The following is a 21,572-nucleotide window of genomic DNA, read 5'->3' on the forward strand; positions in this document are numbered from 1 at the left end:
GGAAGAGAGAGCAAGAGAGAGAGATCTTCCATTCATTTGTTCACTCCCCAAATACCTGCAACAGCTAGCAGTAAGTTTTTTATTTTAAGGTTTATTTATTTATTTGAAAGGCAGAGTTACAGAGAGGCAGAGACAGACAGAGAGAGAATCTTCCATCTACTGGTTAACTCCCCAGATAACTGCAATGGCTGGAGCTGCACCAGGAGCCAGGAGCTTCCTCCAGGTCTCCCACATGGGTGCAGGGGCCCAAGGACTTAGGCCATCTTCCACTGCTTTCCCAGGCCATAGCAGAGAGCTGGATCAGAAGTGGAGCAGCCAAGACCCAAACGGGTGCCCATATGGGATGCTGGCACTGCAGGCAGAGGCTTTACCCACTACACCACAGTGCCAGCCCCTACCAGTAAGTTAAGCAGAAGCCAAGCGCCAGGAACTCAATCTAAGTTTCCCACATGAGAGGCAGGGACCCGAGTACTTGATAATCACCTGCTGCCCCTCAAGCTGTGCATTAGCAGGAAGCTAGCATCTCAGGCTTTAGGCACTCTGATATGGGATGCAGGCATGCCGACCAGTGTTTTAACTGCCTCCTATATTTTTGTTTATCGTGAGTTAATACCTATGAGTGGATATGGGGAGTCATGAGGCTGGTATAGGTTTAATTTTATAAGAAACAGCCAGAGGCTGATATTGTAGCACAGTGGATTAAGCAGATGCTTGTGATGTGTTCAAGTCCTAGATGCTCTGCTTCTCTGCTTCCCATCCAGCTTCCTACTAACGTGCCTGCAAAGGCAGTGGGAGATGGCTCAAGTTCTTGGGGCCCTGCTACCCATGTGCAAGATCCAGAAAGAGTTCTGAGCTCCTGGCTTTGGCCCAGGTGAGCCCCAGTTATTGCAGCCATTTGGGGACTGCATAAACAGGTAGAAAAACCTCTGTCTCTTTCTCTCCCTCTCTCTCTCCCTCTGTTGCTTTCCCTCTCAAATAAATAAATAAACAAATCCTTTTCAAAAACTATAAGAAACAGCAAAACTCCATGCATTAAATACTTGAAAATGTTCTATGTACTTTACAACTTTTCCTCTGGCCAAAGATGGTTTTATTATGGCCTCTTTCCAAGAATGAAGCTGAGCAAAAATTAGGACTCTCCCCTTTCAGCTAGTGGGAGCACTGTTTGCTGAGAATGGCATTGATGCACTCGGTCTTTCAAGTCCCTTCCCCACAGCTGCAGTATCCTGCGGCTCATGAATGGGATGTACACAGTCACAAAAAAACTCAGCAAAAAATTCCTAAAACACCCATGTTCAAAAACCAGTGCTGGAACTGGCATTGTAGTACAGTGAGCTAAGCTGCCACCTATGACGCTGGCATCCCCTATCAGAGCACTGGTTTGCATCCTGGCTGTTCGGCTTCGGATCCAGCTCCCTACTGATGTGCCTCTGAGAGCAGCAGAAAGTGGCCCAAGCACTTGGACCCCTGTACTCACATGGGAAACTCGGATCTGGGTCTGGGTTCCGGCTTCAGCCTGGCCTAACCTCAGCCATTGCAACCACTTGCAAAGTGAAACAGTGAACAGAGGATCAACTGATAATCATTCTCTTCCCCCCCTCCAAAATGGAAAATCTTCAGAAAAAAAAGCAATGCTTACACTTCCAGTGGACCATCCAGAAAAAACACCTACAAGATCCACGTCCTCACAAACTGAAATTTTTGTAGTTCAAAGAATTGAATTAGGACAAGTGACAGGTATCAGTCCTAGAAAAAAAGATAACAAAAGCCTTGAAGCAATTTTATCATTTTGTCAGCTTCATACTCCACCCCTCAACAAGTTTCTTTCCATTTGTTCCAGGCATGTATTTTATTACCTGATATATGTTGGGGCTGGGCATAGAAGAACGAGAAGAGAACAGCTGTGATAATGACAATTTCTTTCCTTCCAAGTAATGCCAGTTTGGTAACAGTGACAAAACTCTAGCACTTTATCATAATTCTCCCTTTCCAGAGAGTGGACACGTTACCTGAGTTTCATTTCCCCAAAGTGCACTCCTCAGCACTTCAATATGGTGTTAGAGCACACTTATTTTATCATACAGCAGAGAAAAATGAGCCAAAAACACAGGTCTGCTCCATCTGCCAGCTATGGAAGGGAAGATGGCATAGAAGAATTTGTGCATACATGTTATAGACAAAATAAACAGAGAATGTTCTGGAAACATTAAAGGGTCAAGCCCAGGGTTTTCCTGATGGTGGTCTGTGACACAGAGCACATCCTCCCAAATGTAGGGTGACTGTGGGGATGGAGAGAGTATTATTTGAGGTAGAACAGAAATGAAAAGTGTTCATTTAGAGAAATTCCATGGTTACAACCTTGTATTCCAAAGCCCTCACTTTGGAGTAGTCTGTGTTTGAAAAGCCTTTCTTAGTAACTGAGTCTCCTCCCCTCTTCTCCGACAACAGGTCCCAACTTCTCCCAATTAAAAAGCAAATAAGAGGCAGGTGTTTGGAAGAGTGGCTAGGATCAGCCTGAGACACCCACACCCTATATCTGAGCGTCTAGTTTTGAGTTTCACCTCCACTCCTGATTCCAGCTTCCTGCTAAGTGCACCCTGGGAAGCAGCAGTACCCAGGCCCCTACCACTCGCATAGGAAACTTGGATTGAGTTTCAAGCTCCTAGCTGTAGCCTGGCCCAGCCCCAGCAGTCACAGGCATGTGAGAAATGAACAAGTAGACAAGAAATCTCTCACTCTCACTCTGCCTTTCAAACAAAATGAAATTTTAAAAAATTAGAATTATACAAAGTAACTAACATAAAAAAAATACAAGAAGGATACAATTTATAGCTCCTATCTCAATAGTAATACAGAATTACTCTGCAGGTGACCTTGCACCAGTTGTTAACTGGGGAGGAGAAAGAGCAGATCTCAGAACAGAGGCAGAACCACAGGCCCCACAAGCATCCACAGCCTCACTGCCCTGCCCTGGATCTCTCCTCCCCACCCAATGCCTCTTTTTTTTTTTTTTTTTTTTTTTTTGTTGGTACAATCTCCTTCTCTCCTCTTCTGCTCATCCTGGGCAGCATCTCAGGGAGGTGGCAGTGGGGCACCCGCCTGAGGGGTAGGGTGATGAATTCAGAAACACAGGATCAGCAGAGAGATTAGGCTGTCAGCCTGAGAAGCACTTTCCTGCTGAAGAGGAGATAAGCAAGCAAAGGTGATGAGAACACTAGTCAGGCAGATGGTGTGTGAGATTTGGAAAGCAGGAAGAAAGGGAAGGTTGTGGGGTATGGGCGAGAGAAAGGCTTTGGGGAGCTACTGGAAAGAGAAAATGGTGTCAGTCAGTGTTTGGGGTGACTCTGCCCTTGACTAACTAACTGCCTGTGTGATCACTAGGAGGCTGGGCCCAGGAGGAATACACTGGCCCCAAAGGAGAGACCTGTGCCTGGGCAGGTGCAGGGGGCTACAGCATCAGGCTCATGAGGCCAGGGTCATGTTCCAGACCCATGCACCCTCACTCGATCATTTCCCAGGTCACACATTCTTCTCCTCAGTCAGCCAGCTGTGAGCAGTCCCATGGAGATCGAGACTGTGCCTGACACATAGAGGGCATTCCACAATCATTTATCAAAGTCCATAGAGCAATACTACTCCCCCAGCTTCTGGTAAAGTGATCCAAAGCACCCAGTGGCAGGTCTTGTTTTCAAACACAGTGGAGCTGAGGGAGGTAATTAAAACCAAACCTAACCCTACAAGAAGTGTATTGGAGATTTTTCGTAGCAGGGATAAATAGCAAATGCCATATTATGTGGATGTCCCAATGGGTAGGCCAGGTAATAATGAAAGTGGGCACACACCCGCTCCACAAACCCTACTCACCCTCCCTTCTTTCAGGAGTCTCTGGGCTCCTGTCACTCACTAGGGCTCAGAACACAATCTAAAGGCACTGCTGCTGCAAAACATATCGAGGCAAACAGCAAGCTTCAATGCCTTCAACAAAAAAGGAATGAAGACAAAACAAGAATCATACAGAATGCCACCCATTTAAACAAGAAGGTAAAAACTCAACACAGAAACCAACACCCAATGAAAATATGGGCAGATGCAGACCTTTGGCCTAGCAATTAAGACATCAATCACAAGGCCTGTATCCCTTGTTGGAGTGCCTGGGTTTGACTTAGATCAAGCTCCTGACTCCAGCTTCCTGCTAGTGTAGACCCCAGGAGGAAGCAATGATGGCTCAAGTAGTTGAGTTCCTGCCACCCATGTGGGAGGCCTACATTGAGTTTCTGGCTCCCGTATTAGGCTTTGGGGCTATTGGTTGCAGGTATCTGAGGAGTGAATCAGTGGATGGGAGCACTTAGGCTCACTCACCACTAAACATTAGGAAAATGCAAATTAAAACCGCAATGAGGGTCAGTCATTGCACAGTTGTTTGGGATACCCACATCCCATTTCAGAGAGCCTGGTTCAAGCCCCAGCTCCTCCACTTCTAATGCAGCTTCTGTGCAAGACAACAGATGATGGTTCAAATACTTCCATCTCTGTTACATATGCAGGAGACATGGTTTGAGTTCTGGGCTCCTGGCTTCAGCCTGGTCCAATGCTGGCTATTGTGGGTGTTTGAAGAGTGAACCTACAAGTAGAAGATTTCTCTCTCTCTCTCTCTCTCTCTCTTTCTCCCACACACACACTTTCAAATAAAGTGAAAATAAATGAATAAACAAATATTTTTTAAAACACAATGAGATACCACCTCATACTCCTTAGAATGTCTACTATGAAAAAAACAAAAGCAAAACAGAAAATAGCAAGGACTGAGAGGGCTAAGAAAATGTTTGAACTCTTGTGCACTTTTGGTGGGAATGTAAAATGGTGTAGCCACTATGGAAAACAGAAAAAAGAAAATTAAATCTAGAATAACCATGTGATCCAACCATTCCACTTATGGTTATATACATAAGATAATCAAACAGAGGTACTTGAAGAAATATTTGTGGGGCTGGTGCTGTGGTGTAGTGGGTAAGGCCACCACCTGCAGTGCCAGCATCCCATGTGGGCGCCGGTTCGAGTCCTGGCTGCTCCACTTCCGATTCAGCTCTCTGCTATGTCCTGGGAAGACAGTAGAAGATGGCCCAAGTCCTTAGACCCCTGCACCCATATGGGAGACCCAGAAGAAACTCCTGGCTCCTGGCTTTGGGTTGGCACAGCTCTGGCCATTGCAGCCAGCTGGGGAGTGAACCAGCTGATGGAAGACCTCTCTCTCTCTCTCTCTCTCTGCCTCTCCTTCTCTCTCGTGTAACTCTTTCAAATAAAATAAATAAATAAATCTTTTTAAAAAAGAAAAATTTGTATACCCATATTCATAGCAGTTTTATTGACAATAGCAAAAATAATAGAAACAGCCCAAATGTCCATTAATGGATGAATGGGTAAATAGCATTTGCTATGTACATACAATAGAATACTATTTAGCCTTAAAAAGGAGGCATTCTGACCCATGCCACAGTATGAGTTAAACTTGTGCACATGCTGGCCAAAACAAATCAGTTAAAAAGGACAAACATGTAAGTTCCCACCTACATGACGTAGCTCATATTCAAACCCACAGATAAAGGAAAATGGTGGTTGTCAGGGATTGGTGGAAGGATAATATAGAGTTGTAGTTTAATAGGTACAGGATTTCAGTTTTGCAAGATAAAAAAAGTTTAGAGGTGAATGGTGGCAACAGTTGTATGTACATCAGTGTGAAGGTAGTTACTATCATTGAAGTGCATACTTATAAGTGGTTGAGATGGTAACTGTTCTATTATGCATACATCACCACAATTTAAAATATTATTTAAGTAGAGGAAAATAGCTGCACATCTTAGAGTTGAGCACCAACTCAAACAGGGAACTTATTTTTCTGTATTTGTATCCTATAAACCAGAGAGCCACATAAATGGTTCGTTCAGAGCACATCCCTCTTCAAGCTCCATGTCTTGAGAGTTGGACTTGAATTTGCTGTTTGGGTTGGGTTCCACTGCTGCCAATAGTTGCCTTTACATGTGCAGAATTTGTGACCCCCTTATCCCCATATTAGATTGATTCTAGCCTCTTTCCTTCTTGCTTTATCAAACCCTATCAGGCAAGCTTGTAGGAAGAAGCAGACAGATTATTTTAACCTAAGAGTAGTTCTGCACTTGTCTCTCTTGAGTGGTTTGGATTTTTCCTCTCTGAAAAATATTGATCAGTACTTTGTGCTCACTCAGCCTAAACAGAAAGCTAAGGGTGAGGATTCCAGCTATGTTGGCATTACATGTTGTATTAGCATTATGTTAATGAACTGAAAGCCACACATTGATTTTCCTTGAGAAGTTCCAAGGATTAAATATCAATGAATGAACCCAGCTAAGCCTAATTTACTAATGGATTTTTAACTTACATGGAGAAAAAAGCTTCTAGGGAAAAGCAATTTTCTATTTCCTAAAGAAATGAAGAAATGACCTTTTCCAACTGATTTAGAAATTTTCCATAGTCCAAGAAAGAAAAAAAAAGTTTACGCATAAGCCTTGTATTTTTTAAAATTACTATACAAACAGCCTAATGGAAAGACTCAATCTCAAATGACCCTAAGTTCATTAATATGGAAAACTGGGAATTGTGGATCAAGATGAACATAATTCAGTGAAATAGGGCATTATATACTATTCTGTCAAGCCTCTGAAAACTATCACACACAGTACTTTATACTCTGTGTCTCTGTGTGGGTGCAAGCTGTTGAAATCTTTACTCAGTATAGAGATGATCTGTGTGTGTGTGTATATATATATAGATAGATAGATAATTAAAAATGAATCTTAATGAAGAATGGGATGGGAGAGGGAGTAGGAGATGGGATGGTTTGCAGGTGGGAGGGTGGTTATGGAGGGAAGAACCACTATAGTTCAAAAGTTGTACTTTTGAAATTTATATTTATTAAATAAAAGTGTTCTATTAATAAAAGTTTTCTATTAAAAAAGGGAAATAAATGTTACAGATAAGGAAAAAAAACTGTTTATGAATTTAGGAAAGTGAAAATAATTTTCCTTCCAACTAGTCAATATGGCACCATGCTAGGCACTGAAGCCCAAAAGTAAGTCACATTCTTTTCTGGGGCTCACAGGCTACTAAAAATAGTCACTGGGGAGGCAGGTGTTTGACATAACTGTTAAGGTACTGCTTGGGGTGCCCACATTCCATACTGGACTGAGTTCAAGTCCTGGTTCCATTTTCAATTTCAGGTTCCTGCTAATGTGCACCGTGGGGAGGCAACAGTAGTTCCCTGCCACCCATGAAGGAGATCCAGGTTGGGTTTCCTGATTTGGTCTGGTCCAGCTCTGGCTACTGCAAACATTTGCGAGGTGAAACAGTTCTACCATCCCACTCAAGCCCACTATCACCTTTGAACTGGTCTGTGAACAAATTATAAACTACTGTTTTAAAACCAGGACATTTATCTATTATAGCCACAGACATATTTCTTCCAAAGGTAGAAAAGCTTGAGTTACAGGATAATTTGTTCTCATGGTCCCCTTCAAAGAACTCAGTTAAAAGGTCCTGGCAATGAGATCATGGAATCATATGGGGTTTTTTCTTTATCAATTTGCAGAAATAAGATAAGTTAGCTACCAATGTTCAAAACCACTGTCTCTTTCCTCTTTGATTTCCCCTCCATTGTACTTCACCACGTACCCAATGACATCAGAGTAGTGGGGGGCATTGTTGGAACCTGGTTAAGGGAAGTTTACCTTAGATTTAATGACTGGAAATCACTTGCAGAAACAGGGAAGTAATTCCTGTTGTGCCAGTACAGACACGGCTTCCAGGGATTCTCCTAACATCCCCTCTGCCTATGCACCCAGCATCTGAGAGTGAAGGAACAGGAACAGAGGTCTCAACAGGTCCGGACGCCAGCAGAGTAGGTTATAGAGAACAGAGAGGTACCATATCAGAAGCTTCCCTGTGGGAATTTCTTCAAATCAGTAGACGCATAAACATGAAAGCAGTTAGTTTTGTTCTCAATGACAGATAGTCAAAACAGGGATTGTCTCTTGTTAGTTATCACGACTATAAATGTGCCATACAGTCCCCCCTTATTGTAGGAATCGCAGAAAATTCTTCAGAATTCTTGTGTTTGTTGAGCACAGCCGTAGGAAAACCACAAACACATGGTTTGTATTGTTTTCTCTCTTTTAATCATCCTAACAGTCAATCATCGAGAATGAATTCTGATGAACTATCCTAGGAGAAAGATCAGGTTCTGTTTTTATCCTCTCTGCAGAAAGTGATATTACAAAATCATTGTCACAGGAACAGATGAGCAAAAGGGATGCTGCCAAAGAAAATGTGAACAAAGATATGAAAGAGGGTTGTCAGATAATTAATAAAAATATATTGATATGTTTCTGGGCTTTGTAATATTTGTCAGCTCTTCAAATTGTAATTTATTGGATTTATTTTATCACTGTAAAGAAAGACTCTCTTCCATACCAAATTTTCTATTATGAATTGCATATTCTTTTCTTAAAGAGAGCCCCTAGGTCTTATAACATTAGGTTCCACTAAATGTAATTCCAGCTCAACACTGCAGCCAGCATTATCCTGCTAAGATAGCTTCTGCACTACCTAGATTTACAGATCTCCTACAGCAACTGCTCTCACCCTCAGCACCTAGGGCATGGCCAGGGATAGGCCACTTTCCCTTGACCTACTCCCCACACCAGCTCTCTTCAATCAAGGCACCTGGCACAGCTTCTCTGGAAGACAATTTGGAGGCACTTTCCCATCTGTGCTCACAATGATTCCTCCCCTCTTCCCAACCGCGTTCCTAGACTCAGCATGAGTTCATCCCCATCAGGTGCAGTGCCAGTTGTTGCTCTTGGGGGCCAATTGTCAGATTCAATAAAACCAGTCGTTGTGCCTCCCCTGAGCATGTCAGGCAAGCCTCTTCTTGGCTAGGGTGTCAGCTAAACTGCAGACATGCCCAAACACATCTGATGCCACAGCAGCTACCTGGCTTGGCCTTGGATTTAAGTCTTTCAGACCAAAATAGTTCAGTTAGCTGCCAAAACATCATTCAATCCAGTGGCCACATAAACAGGATTCCTCCCCAAGTTACAGATAAGGGCATTGGACCTTGGAAAGCATAAGTGGTTTTTCTAGGGCCACATAACTGACAAGTCACAGACTAAGTGTTGACACCCACATCTTCTACCCTAAGAGTCTGTGCTCTTTCCACTAAGCTCCTGTGTGTGCCCTCAGTCCATTGAAGTAACAAGCATTGACTATAAGCGTTTGGTAAGCGGAAGATGCTATAACATCAGCACAGCTACAGCTAGTTTTCAGGAGATTCAAAGTGGTACTTTTATTTAACAGGGAAAAAAGGAGTTGGCCCCTTCTACCAATAAAAGGACAAAATGGGCTATTTTTTATTAGACAGGCAGAGTTAGTGAGAGAGAGAGAGACAGAGAGAAAGGTCTTCCTTCCATTGGTTCACCCCCCAAATGGCCGTGGCGGCCAGCATGCTGCGCTGATCCGAAGCCAGGAGCCAGGTACTTTTCCTGGTCTCCCATGCGGATGCAAGTGCCCAAGCACCTGGGCCAACCTCCACTGCCCTCCCGGGCCACAGCAGAGAGCTGGACAGGAAGAGGAGCAACCGAGACTAGCACCTGGTAAAAATGGGCTATTTCTTCCTTGACCCAGTTAATTGGCAATTGAGAGGCAATTGAGTAGACAGCACTGTCATGGTTTTCTACTTTAAATAATCATCAGTACCATAAACTTAACAGCAAAATACTTTTTTTCTTACTATTGACAGCCTTGGTGCACAAACATAACCAAAATTCAATCAAAGTTGTGGTTCACCTACATTACAAATTAAGAAGTGATGCCTAAAGCTATTGCTATTGCACAAAGCGTAATTGGAGGAAGGATGGGAGAAAGGGCAGAGGATACAATCTTAAAGAGACTGCTATGAGGCCAGCGCTGTGGCTCACTTGGTTAATCCTCCACCTGTGGCACTGGCATCCCATATGGGTGCCGGGTTCTAGTCCCAGTTGCTCCTCTTCCAGTCCAGCTCTCTGCTGTGGCCCAGGAGGGCAGTGGAGCATGGCCCAGGTGCTTGGGCCCTGCACCCGTATGGGAGACCAGGAGGAAGCACCTGGCTCTTGGCTTCGGATTGGCACAGCGCCGGCCATGGCGGCCATTTGGAGAGTGAACCAACGGAAGGAAGACCTTTCTCTCTGTCTCTCTTTCTCAATATCTATAACTCTATCTGTCAAATACATTAAAAAAAAAAAAGCGAGAGACTGCTATGGTTTGAATGTGCCCCCTAGAATTCAGGTAGTGGAAACTTGAGTCCTTGTGCTGCAGAGTTGGAAGGTGGGACCTTTTGGAAGAAATTTAGGTCAAGAGGGCTATGCCTCCACGAATGGATTAATGTCATGATGAAAGGGGTTTGCTCTCTTCTGCTACTTGTCAAGTGAGGATACAGCATTCACCATCCCTTTTTATCCTTCCACCATCCACCATCTGAGGGTCTGAGAAAAAGGTTCTCAAAGACATCCAACAGAGCTGTGAGAATAAATCTCTTGTTCTTTCTAAGTCATCCAATCTCAAGTACTCTCTGATAGCAGCACAGAGTAAGACAGACTGGGCAGTTTGACCCTATGAGGAGCATCAGTCACTGCAGACGACAGGACTCAGAGTGGGAACATTTCTCCATGACTCTGGTTGAGGATGGATGATGAGACCACTCCCACCCTGCTCCTGCCAGCGCCACCTCAATGCAAAGATGCTGTGGAAAGACCTGTATGTTTTTATGAGCAAATGCCAGGATGCTAGGTGCTAGGACACCATGGGAGACTGGGAGAGGGGTATGATGGAACCAGGCAGGAGGAAGAAAATAGAAGAAAGGTTCAGGTAGAGGCAGCAAGCAGGAGCCTAAGTGGAAGAGGGTTGCTCAGAGAGAAATACCTTCAGTTAAGAAAAAGGAATGGAATCTTTAAGACAGAGCATCTACAGTTCATTTTAAAGATTTGTCACACAGAGCACTGTATTGTTATCACCTTCTCATTCCCACCTCTCTCCTAAAGCTGTAGTAAAATTAACAGCCTTTGTGAAGACACTTTTGGGAGAAGGAACCAGAGTTGGGAACTCATGGGAAAAACTGTCTGAAATCAGAGTAATCTCAGGGGTTAAATGATGAAAACACAGAATTCAATTTTGTTTCAAACCTATCTCCCACTTCCCTTTTCACAGCATATCTATGTCTATTTGTAGAAATTTCATTTTTAAAACTTTTGACAAATATTAGCAAATTCCTTTTTTGAAACTTTCTGCCAGCTGAGGTCCTTGCCATCCATGTATGAATATTGTCATGTTTAAATCGATAATGTGATTGCTGAAAAATTACTGCTTACTTTTTAAAAAAGATTTATTTATTTATTTGAAAGACAGTTACAGAGAGAGAGAGAGAGAGAGAGAGAGGTCTTCAATCCACTGGTTTACTCCCCGATTGGCTGCAGCAGCCGGAGCTGCACAGATCTGAAGCCAGGAGCCAGGAGCCAGGAGCTTCTTCTGGGTCTCCCCCACAGGTGCAGGGGCTCAAGGACTTGGGCCATCTTCTACTGCTTTCCTAGGCTACAGCAGAGAGCTGGAATGGAAGTGGAGCAGCAGGGACACGAACAGGCACCCATGTGGGATGCCAGCACTGTAGGTGGCGGCTTTACCCGCTACACCACAGTGCCAGCCCCACTGCTTACATTTTATTTTTATTTTTATTTTTGACAGGCAGAGTGCACAGTGAGAAAGAGAGAGACAGAGAGAAAGGTCTTCCTTTTGCCATTGGTTCACCCTCCAATGGCCGCCACAGCCGGTGCATCGCGCTGATCCGAAGCCAGGAGCCAGGTGCTTCTCCTGGTCTCCCATGCGGGTGCAGGGCCCAAGCACTTGGGCCATCCTCCACTGCACTCCTGGGCCATAGCAGAGAGCTGGCCTGGAAGAGGGGCAACTGGGACAGAATCCGGCGCCCCGACCAGGACTAGAACCCCGTGTGCCAGCGCCGCAAGGCAGAGGATTAGCCTATTGAGCCACGGCGCCGGCCCCCACTGCTTACATTTTAAGAGTATGTTGCTGGCGCCACAGCTCACAGTGTCTATTTTGCATATTTGAATATACTTTTTAGATATTCAGAGTGTTCCATTTTGTCCATAATGTTTGCAGCAAGCGATTTTTTCCCACATTGCCAATTCTTTCTTCCTTATTCACTAAGGAGTTTCTCCAAATTACCAGCAGTTTGGTGCTTCAGTGGTGTGTGGCAAATTCTTCCTCAGCCTCAGTGACACCATTATGGGTCCTGGCTCTCATTATCTTAATGTCAAATCACCACAAGAAACTTGTGCCATCTTCTCCCTCTGAGCCTGCCTGACAGCACCAGATTCCCTGTCCTAAATCCTGTTTTGAATATTTTCCATGAACTAGAAACCATTTGCTTGCAGACAGCCCAAATGAATTGGTGTTGAGGAATTTGCCTTTGCTTCCATAGAGAACAGATATATTTTCTATGCTTGTCCAGATTAGGAGATAATAACCACTTCACCTCCTCTGGATACCTCTGTTAAGGACTCAAGCTCAAGATATTCTCATCCCAAGGTTACCTTAAGCAAATTTTCCCGAAATTAGGTCTCAAGTTTCAAACCCACTTACTAGTTGGCCCACAGTAGCCATCAGTCCCCATCAACTCACACGAAAACCTTGTTTCCTCATGAATTTCCTCTCCAACAGCAGGGAGGCTGTTTTGCTCTGATCTCCTTTTCTCTCAAGCCTGTGTTTTTAGTCCCACATCTCCTGAACAGCAGCTCAGAGGCTCCTGTGGGCTCCTGTCTGCTCACCGTGTCTCCTCACTGATCTTGAGAATGGATTACAGTTTCCTGTTCTGCTAAACATCAGGGACATGCTGTCTCCTTTGGAGGGTCGTCGCTAGGTCATTTTCATGAAAGGAGGAGGGGGTCTCTTGGAAGTGAATGTGACAGCCAGGGAGCTGGTCTCAAAATCAGATGAGAGTCCCAGGGGTCAACCACCAGGGTGCCGGCAAGTGTCTATGGAAGCCAAAGTCTCTTCAAGGACAGAGATGGAGTTGGCAGCAAGGGTCTTTCAGATGAGTGCCCCCTCCTCTGCAGCCAGCGACCTCTCTCTCTCTGCCGACAAAGTCTGAAGGGGTCATCACCCATGCTTTCACCACAGAAAACACAGCCTTTCCCGGTCCCCAGAAGAATGCAGAGCTGAGATGTGAGTCTCCTTCAAGTTCATTGCCCTGTCTTTGCTCTCTCCAGCCCCTCACCATTTGGGGGCAGGGGGAGGGTCTACCTAATGGAAGAGTCCTGAAACCTTCTAAAAATGCTAACTAAAACGGCCCCAGGAAACATTAAAATGCTGACATGACTAGGGATGTGCTAGAGCCATGTGGCATATTTATCAGGCGACTTTCCGAGCACTCTGGGTCTCCTTGAAGATTCAACAAGCACGGGAGCTCTGGATATCACAAATCTTGTGTTATGACACGATTGTGTCAAGTTTTTGTTGTTGTTGTTGTTGTTGTTCCCTTATATGGCCACAAGTTCAAGTCATCCAAATAGGTTCAGATCTGCTTTTATTTCAGAATTTGTTTCTTTAGAAGGGAAAGGTAATACAGCATGACAGGTATTGATTACTTTTTCTTTCTTTTAGCACCTCTTTGCCTAAAAGCTTCCCTCACCTCCTGCTGCCACTCCTTTCTCAAAATATCGCCCAATATCTTACAGCATCACAGAGTTTAGAATTGGCACAGACCATGGGAATCAATGCAATCACCTCATTTTACAGACAGGGAAACAGAAGCTCAACAAGGTGAAATGAGTTGCTTCAGATGCCATTTCCCAAGAGTGGCATGTCCCCTCTCCTGCAAGAATGCCCTAATACCCTTGTCACCCTGCATGTGACCTGCAGGCTCCCAAACTTCCCCTGACCATGCTTTGCCCTGCATTCTCTTAGCACTTGAAGGACCACGTGGCCCAGATGTCACTGGAGCAAAGCGACATGATGCAGTCTTGGCTGCTTCACAAATGTGAACCAAAAACAACTTGTCCTGGTGTAGTCTCCAGAAATGCTTCCACACTGCACTGCCAGGGTCCCAATGCACATCAAACACCAAAACTTAAAGTGACCTAAGGGTGCCGGCGCTGAGACACAGTGAATTAAATCGCTGCCTGAGACTCCAGCATCCCATATGGTTACCGATTCATGGCTGCTCCACTTCTAATCCAGCTCCCTATTATTGTGCCTGAGGAAGTAGTAGTTGATATCCCAAGTACCTGGGCCCCTGCCATCCATGTGGGAGACCCAGATGGAGCTCCTGGCTCCTAGATTTGAATTGACCCAGCCTCAGCCATTGTGGCCATTTGGGGAGTGAATCAGTGAATGAAATTTCTCTTTCTCTGCACCGGCGCCGTGGCACAGTAGGTTAATCCTCCACCTGTGGCGCTGGCATCCCATATGGGCACCGGTTCTGATCCTGGCTGCTCCCCTTCCAATCCAGCTCTCTGCTGTGGCCTGGGAAAGCAGTAAAAGATGGTCCAAGTCCTCGGGCTCCTGAGCCCATATGGGAGGCTGGGAAGAGGCACATGGCTCCTGGCTTCGGATCAGCACAGCTCCAGCTGTTGTGGCCATTTGGAGAGTGAACCAACAAATGGAAGACCTTTCTCTCTGTCTCTCCCTCTTACTGTCTGTAACTCTACCTCACAAATAAATAAATAATAAATTTAAAAACAGAAAAAAAGAAATCTCTTTCTCTCTCTCTCTTTCAAATAAAATAAATAATTTTTTTTTAAAAAGTGATCTTGGGCAAGATAATGCTTCTTCCACACACAGGTCTTATCTCCCTGAAAGACAGGGTGGGACCAAGTCTGTCCACATATAGTGCATAGGATTCCATGACAATTACATATATTTCTTAAAGAATCCAGAACACCTTGCCCTCTTAATCCTCCCTCTCAAAGAAACAGGACAGCCATAAATGTGCTCATACATTTTTATAGACAATGATGGCAAGGCGTAACAGAAACCTCAGGATTCTGGAATAAAACAGACCAGAGTTCCAATTACAGTTTTGTCATTTACTAGTTGGATGACCTTGGATAAATTATCCCAATGAAATGATGACAACCATACCTACTCCATTACAACACTGTGAGAGTTTATGAGAACTTACACATGTGCGTTAAAAACTTCTGTATGCACACAGGCACAAAATATACAAGACACTCAGTACAGTGTCTGATGCTAGTGTTAAGTAGAAGTTTATAAAATAGGAAATACTTCTGCATTCTTCTTCATACATTTCATTGGTTTATTGACTCAGCTGAAGTCCATGTGGAACAAGCAGGAGGTGGTTGCTCTTTGCTTTTCCAATCCTAGTTTTCAGACCCTCTCCTTCAAAAATCCCCTCCACTTTCATCAACAGCAGCTGGCCTCAGATCCTTTAGCTTCCTTTCCCACTCAGAACAGTTTTGTTTTTAAAAATATTTATGTATTTGAAGGCAGAGAGCGAAAGCAAGAGCAAGAGCGCGTGCGAGAGAAAAAGCTACAGATAGACAGAGACCTCCTACCCACTGGCTCCCTCAACGAATGTCCACAATGGCCAGGGCTGGGCCGGTCCAAAGCTGGGAGCCAGGAACTCAATCCAGGTCTCTCAGGTTGGTGACAGGAACCCAACTATTGAAGCCATCATTAGCTACCTCCCAGGATGTGCATTGGCAGGAAGGTGGAAATACAGCCCTACCATGGTGGCAACTGAGTTCATCTCCCTAACCCAGAGCATTTTTCATTCACACATTCATTGATTCAACACATATTTTTTTTCTTTGCTGTGTGCCAGATTTGGGACCGAACTAGTGACGAGAATGGGCAAAGTCTTGATAAAGTTCATAGAACTCCTTACCTACAGTCAGAGAACAAACTCACAAATAAATCAATATAAATAGTGATAAGGAAATAAGATGTTGCTACTTGGGCAGACCGGGCAGACCTTTGACACCAGTTAGGATGCCCATGTTCCATGTCAGTGTGGCTGAGTCTGATTCCCAGCTCCAGCTGGAGTTCCCAAATCTAGTTTTCTGTTAATGCACATCCCAGGAGGCAGTAGTGATGGCTTAAATGCTCAAATTGGGTCACTGCCATCCACATTGGAGACCTACAATGAATTCCTGACTCCCAACATCATAGACATTTGGAGAGTGAATCAGCAGATAGGATCTCTCCATATCTCTCTTTTTCTCCCCACAAATAATAATAAACAAAAAATAATTTTTAAAAGTTACCACTTTAGAGGAAGATGTTAAAGCCTACTCTACTTATGGTTACAGGGGGGTGGTATTTAAACTGAGAGAAAAGAGAAGAAAACAGAGCCAGTCCCATGAAGAGCAGGGTGGTAAGTCAAGGGTGGCAGGGTGGGAGGGAATTCTATGCACAGGTCATAGGTCACAACATGTACAAAAAGCTCAGGGACAAATGTATTTCCCTGCTTGAGAAATCAAAGGAAGAACCGTGTCACTGGGGCACAGTGAGAGAGAAGTTGCAGGATATAGGGAAGGTCAGACTGGGCAAAGGGCTTAGAAGTCATGGAAAGAAAGCTGCAGCTCTAAGTACAGAGCAAGCCAGGGCTGCATTTGGATGGGAGAATGCCTTATCTTACTATTGGACATTGTGGTGGGTTAAAGGGTGCCCCCTGCAACAGCCAGGGCTGGGCCAGGTTGAAGCCAGGAATCCAGAACACAATTGGGTCTCCCACATGAGGAACAGGCACCCAAGTACTTGAGCCATCACTTGTTGCCTCCCAGGGTGCTCATTACAGGAAGCTGGATCAAAAGTGGAAGCAAGACTTGAACCGGGCTCTCCAAAATGGGATGCAGGGGTCCCAAGTACATTGCACTAAACACCTGTCATGGAACTGAGAACTTTTTTAAAAAGTGACCAAGCTGTATCTCTATTTTGCCCAAATCAAGTTAAGAAAAATTTTTTAAAGATTTCTTTATTTATTTGAAAGGCAATTAGAGAGAGAGAGGGAGACAGGGATAGAGAGAGAGAGTATGACAGAGAGACAGAGATCTTCCATCTGTTGGTTCACTCCCCAAATGGCCACAACAGTACAGGCTAAGTTAGGAACTCAGTACAGAAGCCAGGAACTCCATCCATGTTTCTCATGTGAGTTATAGGGACCCAAGTACTTGGGCCATCTTCCACTGCCTTCCTAGGCACATTAGCATGGAGCTGGATTGGAAGAAGAGCAGCCGGGATTCAAACAAGTGCTCTGACATTAGACGCCAGCATTACAGGTGGTTGTTTAACCCATTGCATCAAAATGGCACTTCCAAGTTAAGAACTTTTAATCCATCATCTGCCTGTGCCATATTACTGCACAAGTGTTTTAAGAGAAGAACTCATTTTCTCTTGGAACATTGACAATACTACTCTTCTATATGTGTATGTTTGTGTGGTATGCATGTACATGTGTGTGCACATAGCATGAATGGCTGTGTGTAAGGTATGTACACACATGTGTATGGAGAAGCATGCACATGTGTGTGTGTTCTGGTAGAATTTAAATGGGCCCTAATGGCATTTTCTTTCATATCAGCCTCTAGAGAGAATTGCCCTAACGCTGTTTAACAGGCAGCAGGAGATAATCAGCCCATAATAAAGGAGAAAGAGTACAGGACTGAACCATTTCCAGAAGGAAAACTGAGTCACTGACCATTAGTCCCTCCAGTAAAATAACTTAAAGGAATCTCCAGGCTCTCCCTACTGTTTTATGTTTCTTCTTTCTCCTCCTCTTCAGACAATATTCTGTTTAATGGCTGAATTGAAAAGAATCCAAGCGAATGAGCTCAGACCACCACACAAAGGAGTGTATGGAAGAGGGAGAGGGGTTAGAGGAGGGGGCAGCGCTATAGAAAGAGCAGATTTGGGCTCCAACATTGTTGCCAGAGGCAGAGTAACCCCATATAGCCCGGCCGTCTTCACAAAAATGGTGTTTGCATCCCCCAGGACCCATTTCTATCCAGTCTCCACCTCCGGCCAGGGGCTGAATACCACCATGCACAGAAGTGCATGCCAGGACTCGAGGATTCCCACCCTGGAAACAAACCCAGAGCTGTTGCATCCTGTGGCAAAAGCACAGACAGAAAAAATGCTGCCTGGTCAGCCCATCTCATTCTGTTCAGGCCAAAGGACAGAGCTTTGGCCAGCTCCACATTCACTTTTTGTCCAAAGAATCAATACACCTATTGAGAGGGCATCCAGTAATGGGCTTTTCTCTGGGAAAGCCCAGCAGGCTCTGTTTTGATAGCCGAGCTCTGGCCCAGGGAGGAGGAGCACGTGGGGTCCCCCACCCCTCTCTGCATTCAGTGCTCCAGCTTTGCTTCCTTGTCCTCTGCCACAATAGGGCCCCATTCACTGAGCCTCCACCTGTGCACAGCACCCCGCTTGGGACCAAGAGAAACCACAGAGAGAGGAGAGGAGAGTTCCAAATAGCAACATCCAGAAATTCTGTGTGGATCACCAGGTACCACTTCAGGCATCTTTTCTGGAGGGAGTTTCTGTAGGTAAACTGTTCGTACTCCCTAGTTCTCTACTAGGTATAGTTAGGGACTGGGTAGTGGCTGCTAGTTATTCATCTGCTTTGTTTGTATTCGGGGTGAATTCCCCTTTTTCAATGATTCACACCTCTTCTCAAACCCTCTCCTCTCTAGCATCATCCCCCCCCCCCAGTTTTCAGCATTAAAGGCATCTTTCTTTATATTCATACAAACATACACAAATATTTACTAGCGTATGTAGGCATTTTCTCTTTTGTGTTTTGTTTTACAAAACCGCATCTGTTCCAAATATATTTCTTTGCCTTTTGTTCTCTCACTTAACAATTCATCATGAATAGTTCCCTTAATTAATGAATGTAACTCTAATTCACTCTTTTTGATAGATGCATTATATTCCATGATTACATGGTTAGGCATACCTCAATTTATTTGTTTCCCTATCAATAATCACGGTTGTTACTTTCACTACAAATACTGACACAAGGAACAATGTTGCTTGAAAGTGTTTGTTCATATTACTTAAAGGTTGAGTTTGTGTTTTTATAACATACTTCCTAAGAGAGCATTCCTAAGACAATTGCATATATTTTCAGTGAGATAGATGCTGTCACCTTGCTTTCCAAAAGACTACAGTGGTATGCATTCCTACCAGTAATAAATGAGATTGCCTTTTTTATATTTTCTAGCCAGTACTGGATTTTGGTGCTGTTTCCTAATTTTTGACAGTTAAGTGAAAAATAATTGAAATTATCTTGGCACATCAGCTTGCATTCTCTTGTTGAGTAGGAAGTTTGCTCAACTTTTCACAGGTTTATTGGTCTTTTGGGTTTTCTTTTTGATAAATTTCCTGCTTGTATTCTTTTCTATTTTTCTATTGAGATGTTAATATTTTTACAAGTGAGTAAAAGCTCTCAGAGGAACAGATGTTCGGCGCTATGTTTAAGATGCCATTTGGGATGCCCACATTCCATATCAGAGTGCCTGGGTTTGAGCCCAGACTCCACTCTTGATTCCAGCTTCCTGTTAATTTGTACCCTGGGAGGCAGCAGGTGGTGGTTCAAGTTCATGAGCCCCTGCTTACCCACATGAGAGATACAGATTGAGTTTTGAGTTCTTGATTTCAGCTTAGCCCAGCCCTAGGTGTTGTAGGCATTTGGGGAGTGAACCAAAGGATGGAATGATCTCTCTCTTTCTCTGCCTCTCTCTCTCTCTTTCAACATTGCATATCAATACATTTAAAGGCATACTTATACATATTTAAAAATTGTTGTCTGACTTACACTATCTCTTTTCCCACTTGGATACATCTAATATTATTTTATATTTACTTTAAAATATTTTCATCCGGAGTTGTGGTGCTGCCAGTTAAGCCAACATTTGTGACATCAGCATCCACTGGGCACCAGCTCTAGGCCCAGATGTTTTGCTTCTGATTCCACTCCCTGCTAATGTGTCTGAGAAGGTGCAGATGATGGACCACAAGCTTGGGCCATGACCACCCAGGTAAAAGACCTAGATGGAGTGCCAGGCTCTTGGCTTCAACCTGGCCCTGGCCCAGGCCCAGCCATTGTGACCATTTGGGGAGACAAACAGCAATGGAACATATTCTTTCTCTTTGTCTCTCTTTTCCTTTTTCTCTCTCTCTTTCTCCTCTTCCCTCTGTGCCACTCTCTGCCTCTGTCCTTCAAATAGATAAATAAATGTAAACAATTAAAAATAAAAATGTTATTATTTTATACTTAAATATTCACTTTCTATTTTAAAATGTGGATTTTTCCCTGTTCGATATGAGGAAGGGATCCTATTTCCTTTTCTTCACAATAATTAATAACTTTGTCAGCACAATGTTTGCACTGTTGAATTAAAATACCACCACCTCCAAATACTGAATCAGCCTTGGTCTCTACTTTTATCTGCTGATCTGTTTGTTTTCATGCCAACATTATTGTAACTGATCACACTTTTGGATATACACTAAGTCTAGTCCGAATCCCCTCTGTATGATTTTCTGGGGTACACACAATACACAATTTACATTCTCAAATAATATTTCTTATTCTGCTTCTATTAAGCTCAAAGATGAGATATCAGCATATCAGTATCTTACCTTTTATTTGGAAAGGTAATCACATTTATAAAGTAAGGATATAAAATCTAGGGACCCAGAAATGGAATTCATGATAAAAATGTCTGGGCACAAAGCATCCAGATGACAAAACTTTTGCATCTTACTGAGCCCCAACTACAATCTTCAGTGTTTAAATTTACTGGGAGAAGGGAGAACACACATCTGCAGTAAGACACAAATGCTTGGGGATGTGGTTCAGACCACACATCAAATAGAATGCCACAGGACTCAAGCACATGGAGAAGGCAGAACAGGCATGGACGTCAGCACAGTTCCCTGGTGAGGGCAAGTTCCAGTGAGCCTTGCAAAGGTGGCAGCTGATGAGGAAGTCCTGAGATTGAATTCCAGCACCTACTAGCTCAGATGGTGCCCTCGACAAGACACTCGACGTGGGTTCCATTCCTTCACTAGCAAAGCAAGGCCGTACCACCTGGTAGTTTCCAAATGGACTTGTAATGACTCAGAGAAAAGCTCTAGAATCCCCCAACGGGATGCAATCCCCAGCTTTGCCCCTCCATGAGTTACTTTGGCATTTTTATTCACCCAGTTCCCTCATATTTAAACTTAAGATGAAAATAACTACCTCTCGAGTTAGATAAACAAGTGAAGCTGAAAGAGAGCCCTTGCCAGAGGGGAACCACAAGTCAAATGAGCAAAGAGGTCAATGAGTCAGGAGAGTGTAGCACTGCAGGTGCTACCCCAGAAGCAACAGGGAGCCCAAGAAGGAGCTGTCAGCTTGGGTGGTGGAGTGAAGGGAGCTGCCCAGGGAAAAGGACGACAGAGCTGGCCTTCAACTGATGGAGCTC

At 44.1% G+C, this 21,572-nt stretch overlaps 1 protein-coding gene across 2 annotated transcripts in view; it reads right to left on the minus strand.

Moving 5' to 3' along the window:
* MBOAT1 (membrane bound glycerophospholipid O-acyltransferase 1) overlaps positions 1-21,572 on the minus strand; it is a 336,357-nt gene that overhangs the window by 48,378 nt on the left and 266,407 nt on the right. Inside the window, exon 13 of one of the 2 annotated variants that reach the window (XR_016234205.1) lies at positions 1,640-1,746. The exons of the other annotated variant lie outside the window; for it this stretch is intronic. The gene's annotated coding sequence lies outside the window, so the exon portion shown is untranslated. The remainder of the gene's footprint in view (positions 1-1,639; positions 1,747-21,572) is intronic. 2 annotated transcript variants of the gene reach the window in all.

This window comes from Oryctolagus cuniculus, chromosome 5 (genome assembly GCF_051225735.1).
Source record: "Oryctolagus cuniculus isolate XC-2025 breed Fujian yellow rabbit chromosome 5, ASM5122573v1, whole genome shotgun sequence".
In the NCBI taxonomy this organism is placed as follows: Eukaryota; Metazoa; Chordata; class Mammalia; order Lagomorpha; family Leporidae; genus Oryctolagus; species Oryctolagus cuniculus.